The following is a 12,328-nucleotide window of genomic DNA, read 5'->3' as shown; positions in this document are numbered from 1 at the left end:
CTGCCACCTTGACAGCCTGGGGCAGAACAGATGATTCTGCTTCAAAGGCCCATGAGCCCCCACAACCAGACCCGCCCCCAACTCTAGCTTTCAGAGTTGGGCATGTGTGCAGAATGGACCCTCTTGGCTAGCAATGCACTGCCAAACCTGGTGTGGGGCAATAAGCATGCACTGGGCCCCTCAACACCCTCCCTACACATGCAGGATGCTCCCCTCCCTATCGTACCCCCCAGTCCCCACTCCACTCCTCCCTGTATGCTGTCCTGCGCCCCCCTTCAACATAGGGTGGGCAGCACTGCTCCTTTCCAGCGCTGTGCAAGGATCAGGTTCTATCCATTCCTTGTTCACACAGACTTGCCTTCAATGTCTCTTATTTAGCAGCTTGTTCTTTCTCCCTCCACCTTTGTGTTCCCTTCTCTCCTCTTTGGTGCCCTAACTCCCATCTTTTGCTCCCCTCTTCCTTCTATTCCCTCCCCCCTTCCCCTTAGTGCTCAGAGCTTGTGTAGGTCCAAAGTTATAGTCAGAGATCTCCAATGCAGCTCCCCATGCCATGGCTGTTCCTGCCATAAATTGTGTCTATCCAATAAGTTTCTCCACTGCACTCGTGTTGTGCTACAGCTTCTTCCCTCGGGAAGCCCTTGGGAGTCTTTACTGCAAGGTGTCACAAGAAGAAGCAGGCCCCCCCCCATCCCCTGATGCCAGATTGGGCAGTGCTCTATGCTAGGCTGGGAGGCCAAGGGTCAGGATACAATGGCTCAAGGGGAAGCTGCTTAGCCCTGTGAGACACTGCTAAGGGATGAGGCTTTCTTCAGGGCTAAGCAGCTGACAGGGGCTCCAGCACCCCTTTCTCGATCCAGGGAGGAGCACCTCACAGCCATTCCGAGACAAGCTGCAAGTGTTTGTGACTGCCAGATCTGAGCACAGCCTGTAAGTTATCAGTGAATCTACTCCAGCTGTGCCATTTGACGTCAGCCCTCCTGACAGACCCGAGAAGAAGTTACTTACTGTAACTGGAGGTTCTTTGAGACGTATAGTTCCTATTTGGATTCCAGACATGTGTGTGCATGCGTGCCATGTGACAGTGATTTTCTAGTAGTGTTCTTGATCTCTATGTGAGCCACCTGCATGCTTGTGTCTGAGGCTATAAGAGGCCATGCGGTTAACGATGCTCCAGTTCTCTCTTACTCGCAAGCAATGGAATCCACAGCAGAGAAGATGGAGGGCAGGTATTGGAACCAAATAGGGACCACACATCTCAGAGAACTTCTTTGAGTGATGGTCCCTACATGGAGGCCAGATGTGGGTGAGTAGGGAGCAGCGCTCAGCGTGGAGGTGGGTGCGTGGACTCGCGTGAAGTCAGTCGGCAGGACAGCTCGGCCGACAGACGCATCCCCAGCAATGGCGCAGCGAGCGGTAAAGGTGTGGACCCAGGTCCATGTCGCTGCCTTGCAAACATTCTGCTAAGGCACGTCCACAAAGTAGGCCAACAAGATGGCCTGTGCCTGCGTGGAGTGAGCCAGGACTCCAGGAGGCGGAGGAGAGAGCATAGCAGTCTGCAATGAAATGGGAGATCCATTTAGAGATGTGTTGAGAAGAGAGGCCCTGGCAATCGTGACGAAGAGCCTGGGCGAAGCCTGAAAGGCATGGTTGCATTGGAGATTGAGAGAATGCAGTGTTTTTGTTCTGGAGGTGGTGTGTGGTTTGGGTAGAAGATTGGAAGGTGGATGCTTTGGTTGAGGTGGAACGGGGAGAAACTTGTGGTGCAGGTGCAGGGAAACTTTATGGAAGATGCATATTGTGGGGAGGGGTGGGTCAGCTATCAGAGCCACCAGGTCGCTAATGGGCTGCACTGAAGCGATGGCCATCAAGATGATCTTCAAAGGGCAGTTTAGTGAGGGCAGAGAGGATTATATTTAGGTCCCAAGATGGGGTAGGGTTTCCATACTGGTGGAAAGGCAATGAGCAAGCCTTGAAGGAAGCGAATGGTGGTCGGGTGAGTGAAGGTGGAGGAACCATCCATGGCGGGGAGGAAGGCACTGAGCACCGCCAGGTGGACACATATGGATGAGTGAATGAGGTCCGACACTTAAGATGGAGAGTGTAGTCCAGGAGGATGGGAGCAGAGAGAGTCTCCAGTGGATAATGGTGGTGGTGTGCCTGGATGGTGAAATGCGCCCGCTTCACTTGGCCTGCTGTGCATGAGGACGTCATGCACCAGGGTGGAGCACGTTCTGTCTATATATGAGCCCTATCCAAACACCAAGCTGTAAGGCGGAGCAGGCCCAGGTTGGGGTGCTGCAAGCGTTGCTGCACCTAGGTGAAGAGATCCAGGTGGGTGGGAAGGCAGATCAGAGGGAGAGTGGCGAGGTGAAGGAGGTCAGTGAACCAACACTGGTGAGGCCAAAAGGGGGTTATTGTGATGAATGTTGCTTGATCCTGTTGCACCTTGTGGAGGATTTGTGGGAGCAGAGGAATGGGTGGGAAGGCATAGCAGACTTCAACAGTCTGTGGCAGGAGAAGAGCGTCGCTTTGTGAGCTAGTCCAGAGGACCCGTCTGGAGCAGAAGAGGAGGAGTTTTTGGTTCTTGTTGGTTGTGAAGAGGTTCCAGCGCGGGGTCCCCCACCGGTGGAAGACGGAGTAAAGTGTGGGATCATGGAGCTCCCACTCGTGATTTGCATAGAACAGGGGTGGCTCCTTGTATAGGCACCGACTCCGGGGCTGGAGCTACAGGTGTCAACTTTCCAATGTGCCAGGGGGTACTCACTGCTCAGCCCCTGGCTCTGCCACAGGCTCTGCCCCCACTCCATCCCTTCCCGCCCCCTCCTCAGAGCCTGCCATGCCCTCGCTCCTCCCCCTCCCCTCCTGCAAGCCACGAAACCGCTGATTGGATGGTGAGGGGAGGGAGAGGGAGGTGCTGATTGGCAGGGCTACCAGTGGGCAGGAAGCACTGGAAGTGGTGGTGGGGGGGAGCTGATATGGGGCTGCTGACATATTACTGTGGCTCTTTGGCAATGTACATTAGTAAATTTTGGCTCCTTCTCAGGCTCAGGTTGGCCACCCCTGGCATACAAGAGTGTGTCTGCCAAGGAGTTGCTGGTGCCTGGAAGGTGCATGGTGTGCCACGGGACCCCATTCTTGATGAAGCGGTTCCAGAGCTGGACAGCCTCTGCACAGAGAGGGTAACCTGGTGCCACCTTGCTTGTTGATATACACAACTGCTGACATGTCTGACAGCAAATGAAAGTGCAGTGATCTTATGAGGGGGAGACAAAGCAGACAGCTTGGAGTTCCAGGAAGATGATGTGCATCCTCACCTCTTGTGGTGTGCAGAGGCCCTCAGTCGTGTGACCATCCAGATGGAAATCTCACCCTGTGAGGGAGGTGTCTGTGGTGAGAGTGGAGCAGGAAGGGTGAATGGATGCCGACCAAGATGTTGGATGGCTCAGACCACCACTTGAAGGAAGCCAGGACAAATCGGGGAAGCGGGACTGGTTTGTCCAAGCAATCTGTCTGAGGTCTGTAGATTGACTGGAGCAAAAGTTGAGGGCACTGCATACAGAGGTGTGCCTGGGGCGTTACAGAGGTGCAGGCCACAATGTGGCCATGGAGGGAAAGGCACTGGTGGATAGGTGTGTGCGGATTGTGGTGTAGTGGCGTCATGAGAGGTGAGGGTGGCAAAGAGGTCCATCAGGAGGAAAGTGAGGCCTACGATAGAGACCAGGCACACCCAAATAAAGGTGATCTCTTGGACAGGGATGAGGACTGACTTTTCCTTGTTGATATAGACACCCAGGCTGGTGAGGAGATCGCGAAGGGTCTAGATAGTGGAAAGGAGGCAGGTGCATGGATGTCGCAATGAGGAGCCAATCATCCAGGTAGGGAAACACTGAGTGGCTGAAGTGTTGTATGTGGGCTGCAACAACGGTGAAAACTTTTGTGAACACGCAGGGAGGGGTGGTGATACCAAAGGGGAGGACCCAGAACTAATAATGGGAGTGTCCCACTGTAAAATGGAGAAATTTCCAGTCGCAATGAGAGGGATCTCCACGTCACCATGGGGTGGGTGATGAGGGGGGAATGAGAGGAACTCTACTGAGTACTCCATGACGTCCAGTGCCCAGCAATCGGTGGTGATCTTGCCCCAAGTGTGGGCGAACAGGGTGAGATGCCCCCAAGGATGACCAGGGTAGGCATGGGAGGACGTTGGTGGGTCTCAATGGAAGAGTCAAATGGCCATTTGGAGTGACGCTGTGGAAGAGTTGAGGGAGCAGAAGTAGTAGTGGTGGGGTAATGGGGTCGTTGAGTGCATGGACACTGGCAAGACTGCTCCTGCTGTCATTGAAAATAGGGCTGATAGGGCACAGTGACCAAGGATGACTGTTGCTGCCTGCAGATCAGGGCAGAGATACCAAGCGACCATAGTATGACGTGGAAATCCTCGAGGGAGCGGGGGGATCCGTGCATCTTGTCACTGAAGTGTTTCTGATTGTCAAAGGGAAGGTCCTTGAGAGTGATCTGGACCTCCTTAGGAAATCTGGAGGATTGAAGTCAGGAGTCTTGGCAGAGTAGGACACTGTTTGCTAGGTAGCGGGACACAGCGTCAGTAGCACCAACCGCTATCTGGAGGGTCATCTTGGTGACCAGTTTGCCCTCATCCAGGATCGCCTGGAGATCCTGTTTGTCTGCCCAGAGAAAGGTCTGAGAGTCAATAAGCTTCAGGTATATGAACAAACTGTACTCTGTCAAGAGGGCCTCGTAACTGGCAATACGGAACTGAAGTCCCACAGAAATAAACTTTTTGCCCTAAACGGTCCAGTTTCTTTGCCACCCTATGCAGGGGTGTGGTGTGGCGTTAAGGTGTTGCTGTTGAGCCCGTTCAGTCGCTGCGTGCACCACAAAGGAGTTATGGGGCAGGTGTGAGAGAGCAGGAAGTCCATACCCTAGAATGGGACAAAATACTGCTACTCAAGGTGCTTCAGAGTAGGGGAACAGGAGGCCAGAGTGTGTCAGACCAACTCTGCCAGTTGTAGGATGGCCGTGTGGATAGGAAGGGCAGTATGGGAGGGCCCCAGTGGTTGGAAAATATCCAGGACTGGTTTTGTGGGTCCTGGACTTCTTCTACCATGAGCTCGAGAGCCTTTGCTACATGCCAAAGTAGGTTGTGGTACTGGTTATGGTTGTCCAAAGGGGAGAGGGAAGGTGGAATTAATGCCTCATCTGAGATGATGAGGCTCTGGTGAGGACTGGTGTTTCTGGCAGTGCTAGCTGCATGATGACCATAGAATCATAGACGATTAGGGTTGGAAGAGACCTCAGGAGGTCATCTAGTCCAACCCCCTGCTCAAAGCAGGACCAACACCAACTAAGTCATCCCAGCCTGGGCTTTGACAAGCCAGGCCATAAAAACCTCTAAGGATGGAGATTCCACCACCTCCCTGGGTAACCCATTCCAGTGCTTCACCACCCTCCTAGTGAAATAGTGTTTCCTAATATCCAACCTAAACCTCTCCTACTGCAACTTGAGACCATTGCTTCTTCTTCAGTCATCTGCCACCACTGAGAACAGCCTAGCTCCATTCTCTTTGGAACCCCTCTTTAGGTAGTTTAAGGCTGCTGTCAAATCCCCCCTCACTCTTCTCTTCCTCAGACTAAATAACCGCAGTTCCCTCAGCCTCTCCTCAAACCATGTGCCCCACCCCCCCAATCATTTTCGTTGCCCTCTGCTGGACTCTCTCCAATTTGTCCACATTTCTTCTGTAGTGGGGGGACCAAATCTGGACACAGTACTCCAGGTGTGGCCTCACCAGTGCCGAATAGAGGGGAATAATCACTTCCCTCGGTATGCTGATAATGCTCCTACTAATGCAGTCCAATATGCCATTAGCCTTCTTGGCAAAACGGGCACACAGTTGACTCATATCCAGTTTCTCATCCACTGTAATCTCCAGGTCCTTTTCTGCAGAACTGCTGCTTAGCCAGTCAGTCCCCAGCCTGTAACGGTGCATGGGATTCTTCCGTCCTAAATGCAGGACTCTGCACTTGTCCTTGTTGGACCACACTGGACTTCTTTTGGCCCAATCCGGACCCTATCCCTACTCTCCAGCATATCTACCTCTCCCCCAAGCTTTGTGTCATCCACAAACTTGCTGAGGGTGCAATCCATCCCATCATCTAGATCATTAATGAAGATGTTGAACAAAGCCAGCCCCAGGACAGACACCTGGGGCATTCTGCTTGATACCGGCTGACAACTAGACATCGAGCCATTGATCACTACCCACTGAGCCTGACAATCTGTCCACCTTATAGTCCATCCAATCCATACTTTAACTTGCTGGCAAGAATACTGTGGGACACCGTATCAAAAGCTTTGCTAAAGTCAAGATATATCACGTCCACTGCTTTCCCCATATTCACAGAGCCAGTTATTTCATCATAGAAGGCAATCAGGTTGGTCAGGCATGACTTGCCCTTGGTGAATCCATGCTGACTGTTTCTGACCACCTTCCTCTAAGTGCTTCAAAATAGTTTCCTTGAAGACCTGCTCCATGATTTTTCCAGGGACTGAGGTGCGGCTGACCCGTCTGTAGTTCCCCGGGTTCTCCTTTTTTAAAGATGGACACTATATTTGCCTTTTTCCAATCGTGCAGGACCTCCCCCGATCGCCACGAGTTTTCAAAGATAATGGCCAATGGCTCTGCAATAACATCAGCCAACTCCCTCAGTACCCTCAGGTGCATTAGATTTGGCTCCATGGACTTGTGCATGTCCAGCTTTTCTAAATAGTCCTTAACCTGTTCTTTCACCACTGAGGGCTGCTCACCTCCTCCCCATACTGCGTTGCCCAGGACAGATGTCTTCTTCTGGCTCCTCATATCTGCAGGGGGCACGGTGCAGGCAGGGGACAGCTGGTAAGATAGCAGCAGCAGCACCCCATGGTCCTGGCAGAGTCATAGGGAGACCAGTAGGGCCAAGCATAGGGGTCACTGGGCATCAACGGGCCCCAGGGGGAATGAACTACGGCTCTGGTTCATATGCAGGTGGATAGGTTGAGTTTTGCCAGGGAAACGAACTGCGAGAGAGCGCAGATGTCAAGGAGGGGTGTGGCTTGGAAAACCACTCAGACTCAGAGGATAGGTCTGGCAGAGGCAGAACCGTCATCAACGGCAGTGCCTGGGGGGAAGAAGTGCGCCACTCTGGGAGGAGTAGGAGAGGTTCATCTGCCATAGTGGAAAGCAGCGAGGTGTCCAGAGGGCTGGAGTGAGGCGGTGAACTGGCGTATGGGAGCATCAGCTTTGCCATGGGCATCAGCTGTATCAGGTGAGCTGGCATGCAGGGAACCGGGCATGACAGTCTGGAAGGGCCGAGCGGCGTTGACTGTTTTGGACCGACAACCATAGCGGTAGGAGGTACCTGCAGCTCAAAGCAGTCTTTAGCCTTATGCTCCTTCCGGGAATTAGCGGAGCTAAGAGCACCAAGGAACAGGTGTTCCGACTCTGGCCATGCGACGATAAGAGGAACTAGAGTGGTGTTGAACTGCATGGCCTCCTATAGCCTCGGACACAGACATGCAGATGACGCATAAGCGGGTCAACAGACACTACTGCAAAACCATTACAGCTCATGTGCACGCGAGCCCGCTGCCTCAACCCACATCTCATTTGACACAGATACAAAGAGCCCTGTGCTCTGCAGCAGTATGACAAGCTGGAGAGCAGAACTGCTGTCAGGCTACCACGTAAATGCACGCTCACAGCTGTAGTAGAATGGCTTGAGTCAGCCCGAGGCCCTGTCCACACAGGGTCTGAACCAGACTAGTTCCCACTAATTTGCCTTGTTGCAGTACTCAGTACAATCAATACATTGCATTGGGAGTGGTTCCCACAGCCCTAGCAATAAGCTAGTGTGGTAGCTTTAAGTTTGTCACAGCCTTGAGCTCCGTAAGCTAGATCGACCTACCCACCCGGGTGCAGAGCAGGGCTAAGGCCAGAGGTGCCCCAAGAGCCCCTTCCCTTGCTACTCACTACATGGCTGTTCCTGCAAGACCCAGAGGGTGATAGGCCAGCTCCAGCACTGCACTCAAGCCATTTGCCCAGGTGCAGAATTCACATAAGTGGGTCACAATAACTGATAGCTGTCAGCAGATTCACGTCACTGAGCTCGAGAAGCAGCACCCCCCAGGAGATTGGATCTGAATTCTCCGCTCTGAGTAACAGTGACTGCAGTTGGGATCAGTTCTATACTGAAGCCTGGAGGTGCCAGAATTCCTAGTTACCCCACACATGCTGGCTAAAAAGCATTACATGTAGCCTACTACCAGAACTCCTGTGAAATGGCCTGAGCAGTGGCTCAAGGGAGAAGCTCTTGTGTCTGTGAAGAGCAGACCTCCGGGGCTCCTCTAGAGGACCCTGGCAGACATCCCTTTCCTAGAATAGTCAGAACAGCTTAGCTTGACAATCTTGGTCTTATCCCACACACAGACTACCAGGAATCCATGTGGATGGCAGCTCCCCCAGGGTCAGGTGCACTAATACCCACTGGCCTATGCTCTGCATTCTTCTGGGTTGTTTCATTCCTCTGGCTTCAAAGATCATCAGAGTGGAATCATAGTGGAGTCCAGTACCACAAGAATTAGGATACTCACTCTTGAAGCACAGCGGCAGCTGGGAGCTCAAGAATTCTGCCACCCCAAACTGACCACAGTGAACTGGCTGAGTTTACAAGTTAAACCATAATTTGTTGTCTCCAATCATTGCAAGCTCAGCCTGGATCCTGCCAGCCAAGCTGTGCTCTGCCTGCTTCATTTGCCTCCCATACTGGATTTCAATGTACTCTTCCACAGCTGTGTTGGCTCTGCAGTGCTGATGAGTACACACCTAGCATCAAGCTCAGCAGATATATGCAGTAATAAAGTGCCATTTTCACAATCTCTTCCCTGGTCAAACCATACTTTACTCATTTCACACTGCTCGATTCTAGCATATCCATTGCCAGCAACAGGAAAATCTGACTGTGGGAACAATCTAGAAAGAGAAATTACTATCCCTGCTTAAATGACATGTCCCAGACAGGGAAACAGGCAGTTACTGGAACCCCTTGCTGCTTACGTGAAACCCAGTCGCAAACTCTAAATCACTACCTTCTATGTCTAACATTCTGCACACGGCATGCCAGCAGCATCAGCTTCACGCGAATATGTGACTGACAGCGGAAGTGGTCACATATAAAAGGCATCAGCAGCTCAAAACTGGTGTTTTACTCTGCAAGGGCTGAGCTGACTTACAGGTTGGCCCTGAAACCGTCCCTAACAAACTGTCTGGGTTCTACATCCCTGTGAAGGACAGCAGCAGCCTGGCTGAACAAGCTCTGCTCAGGTTTAACCAAGCAGCAGCGAGGATGTAAATCACCACAACCAGGGATTGAGAAGTCCATTTGCCCAGGGGACGAAGGAAACTTCCCCCTGCACTGCCATCAATTTCTACAGAACCTCACCTTTCCACTGAGAACGGTTGCATGTCTAGCCATAGGCACTGACTCCGTGGGTGTTCCAGAGCTGGAACACCCACGGGGAAAAATTAGTGGGTGCTCTGCACCCACTGGCAGCCAAGCTCCCATCTCCTCACCTCCTTCTCCAACCTCCTCTGAGCGCGCTGCAGCCCCGCTCCTCCCCGTCCCTCCCAGCGCTTCCCATCCCCCAACCTTCCCTCGGCTGCCTGACAGCTGTTTGGCAGCGCTTAGGACTTTCCAGGAGGAAGCAAGAGGAGCAGGGACACAGTGTGCTCAGGGAAGGAGGCGGAGAAAAGCAGGGCAGGGGCGGGGACATGGGGGAAGAGGGTGGAAGGGGGCAGGAAGGGGGTGGGAAAAGGCAGGGTGGGGACTTCGGGGAAGGGGTGGAATGCAGGTGGGGCAAGGGCGGGGCAGGAAGAGGTGAGCATCCCATCGGGCAGAGGGGAAGTCGGCACCTACGTGTCTAGCTCTGAAAGCTGAAGAAACCTTCCCAACGGGACCAAGTGTGTACTGAAGCCAAGTCTTCCTGAGTCTGCAGAGAGACAGCGTCGTTCATCTCGGCTCTTTGCTGGTGGGATGGGAGCATAAATGTCAGCCAAGAGAAGGCTGGGGTCTTTGGGCTAAAGCAGCAGGAAATTTCTTGCCCAACACAGACCAAGGAAAAGGGGTATTGGTTGGAACACTGCTGTATTTTGGCTTGGTGAAACATTTTGGGTACATGTGAGGCTTTGGGTACATTTTCCAAATCCTGATCACAATAGTCTATCAGCTTTCACTGCTATTCCCACACCGCAACTGTGTAATATCTTTCACAGCGACTGTATCCTCAAATGCTGTGAGTTAATGAGAAAACACTGCTATTCTCCTCCCAGACTTAGTCTAGGTAGATAAATAAGCCAAGCAGTACACACAAATATTTAGATACCTCTCAACTGTGGGCACTAAGCTTATTCCATGGAGGCCATCATTTTCCTGCCAACTTGCAGGAAGTAGAGAAATGACAGAGAAAAACTCATTCTGCACAGAACTCAACAGGAATAGCACTGGGCTCAGAATACTGTGTGAGGCCATTTTTGGCACATATTTCTTTAAATGTGCTCAGTTAAATCTAGTTTTGAGTTAATGTGAATGTCTATTCTATTGCCAGACAGTGCACAAGAACTTCTATTTCTCACGCCTGGGTTCTGTCTGGTAACAAAACGGAAAAGTTAAACTGAAATATTATATTTAACTTGACTTTAAAAATAATTTTTTAAAGGATGGCAAGCAGAGGCAAGTATTAAAGTACACAGAATCATAGAATATCAGGGTTGGAAGGGACCTCAGGAGGTCATCTAGTCCAACCCCCTGCTCAAAGCAGGACCAATCCCCAATTTTTGCCCCAGATCCCTAAATGGCCCCCTCAAGGATTAGAACTCACAACCCTGGGATTAGCAGGCCAATGCTCAAACCACTGAGCTATCCCTCCCCCCATCAGTGACAGTAACAACTATGAGATTCAAATATGAAAACACAACGTAATTTGGGTATGAGAAGTATTCATACAACAGCTCTAAAAACACCCACAAATTCTAAGTTAGGACTGAAGGATACAGACTTTCTGGCTTGGAGGCACATGCAAGCCTTGGTGAAAATAATCAACAGTGCCCACATAGCAAGAAATATACTTCTGGCCAGTAAATTTCTCGGTTGTAAGGATGCCTCATACGTCACTGATCCTGCTTGATACAAGTTAATTCTGAAATAGAAACACTGGAGCTTTCCTTCTAATAAAGAGAATCAAAAGGCAAAGGCAAGGAAGGGAAGATGTTTTCAGGTGATGTTTAGAAGAAGGTAGAGAGCCAATAAACTAGACAGAAGGGAAGGCTATACTAGATGCAGCATGCGGCACAGGAGAAGGCTTTTGCACCCACAGTGGTAAAACTATGAGTGGGCAGAGTGGAGGCCAGGAGGAGAGGAAGGCCTGGTCTAGACCTCAGTTTTACCAGCATGGCTATGTCAGTTAGGTGTATGAAAAAAACAAATCACACCCCCAACTTCTATAGCTGTGCTGGCAAAAGCCTAGTGTAGATGTAGCTGATACTGGCAAAAGACTATAACTGCATCTCCACTAGGTATGCATATCCCAGCAAATCCTTTCTAATGTAGACAAGTGCAAGTCTGCTGTGTTTTTTTTTTTTTTAAAAAGAGGAGGAGGGGGAGGGCAATTTCAAATTAGGTCATGAAGTAATTGGGGAGCCAGCAGTGTTATGGTCTCATTTCCTAGTGCCCAGGGGAAGGCAGGCATGCAGAATACTGCACATACGCTGTGAGCTACAGGAAGTATTTCTAGCATCTAGCGCAAGGGACTGGAGACAGGACTCCTGAGTTGTATTCTCAACTCCTCAATAGGCTTGCCACATAGGCAACAGTGGCCAAGTCATTTAGGGTGGGTCTACACTGTTGCACCTGTTTAACTAAAGATATTATTTTAAACTGATGTTGTTAAATCGGTGTGGCTGTGTGTGTGTGAACATTCTTAAATCAATTTAAGTGTGACTTGTATCCATTTCCTTTGACCCTATCAATTTACAGGTGGTAAACAAGTTCTAAATCAGTATGAATGTCCACACAGGAGTTTGCACTGGTTTAACTAAACTAGAGCATGTTTGTATATAGACAGACCCAGCGGTGATGGGTCTCGCTCACTTTATCCATCTGGGTAAAGATTAATAGGTCCCTACTGAGCATGGCTGCAAAGGTTAACGTTTAAGTGATTTGAAATCTTCAGATGTCATTGTGGTGGTGTAGCAGTGTCAGCTCCAGGATATTAGAGACACAG

At 51.0% G+C, this 12,328-nt stretch overlaps 1 protein-coding gene across 3 annotated transcripts in view; it reads right to left on the bottom strand.

The window, feature by feature from the left end:
* The window catches only part of DAG1 (dystroglycan 1), a 103,537-nt gene that overhangs the window by 32,831 nt on the left and 58,378 nt on the right, over positions 1–12,328 (bottom strand). The gene's annotated exons all lie outside the window — the stretch shown is intronic.

This window comes from Lepidochelys kempii, chromosome 7 (assembly GCF_965140285.1).
Source record: "Lepidochelys kempii isolate rLepKem1 chromosome 7, rLepKem1.hap1, whole genome shotgun sequence".
NCBI lineage: Eukaryota > Metazoa > Chordata > Testudines > Cheloniidae > Lepidochelys > Lepidochelys kempii.
This window is presented reverse-complemented; position numbering and strand designations above follow the sequence as displayed.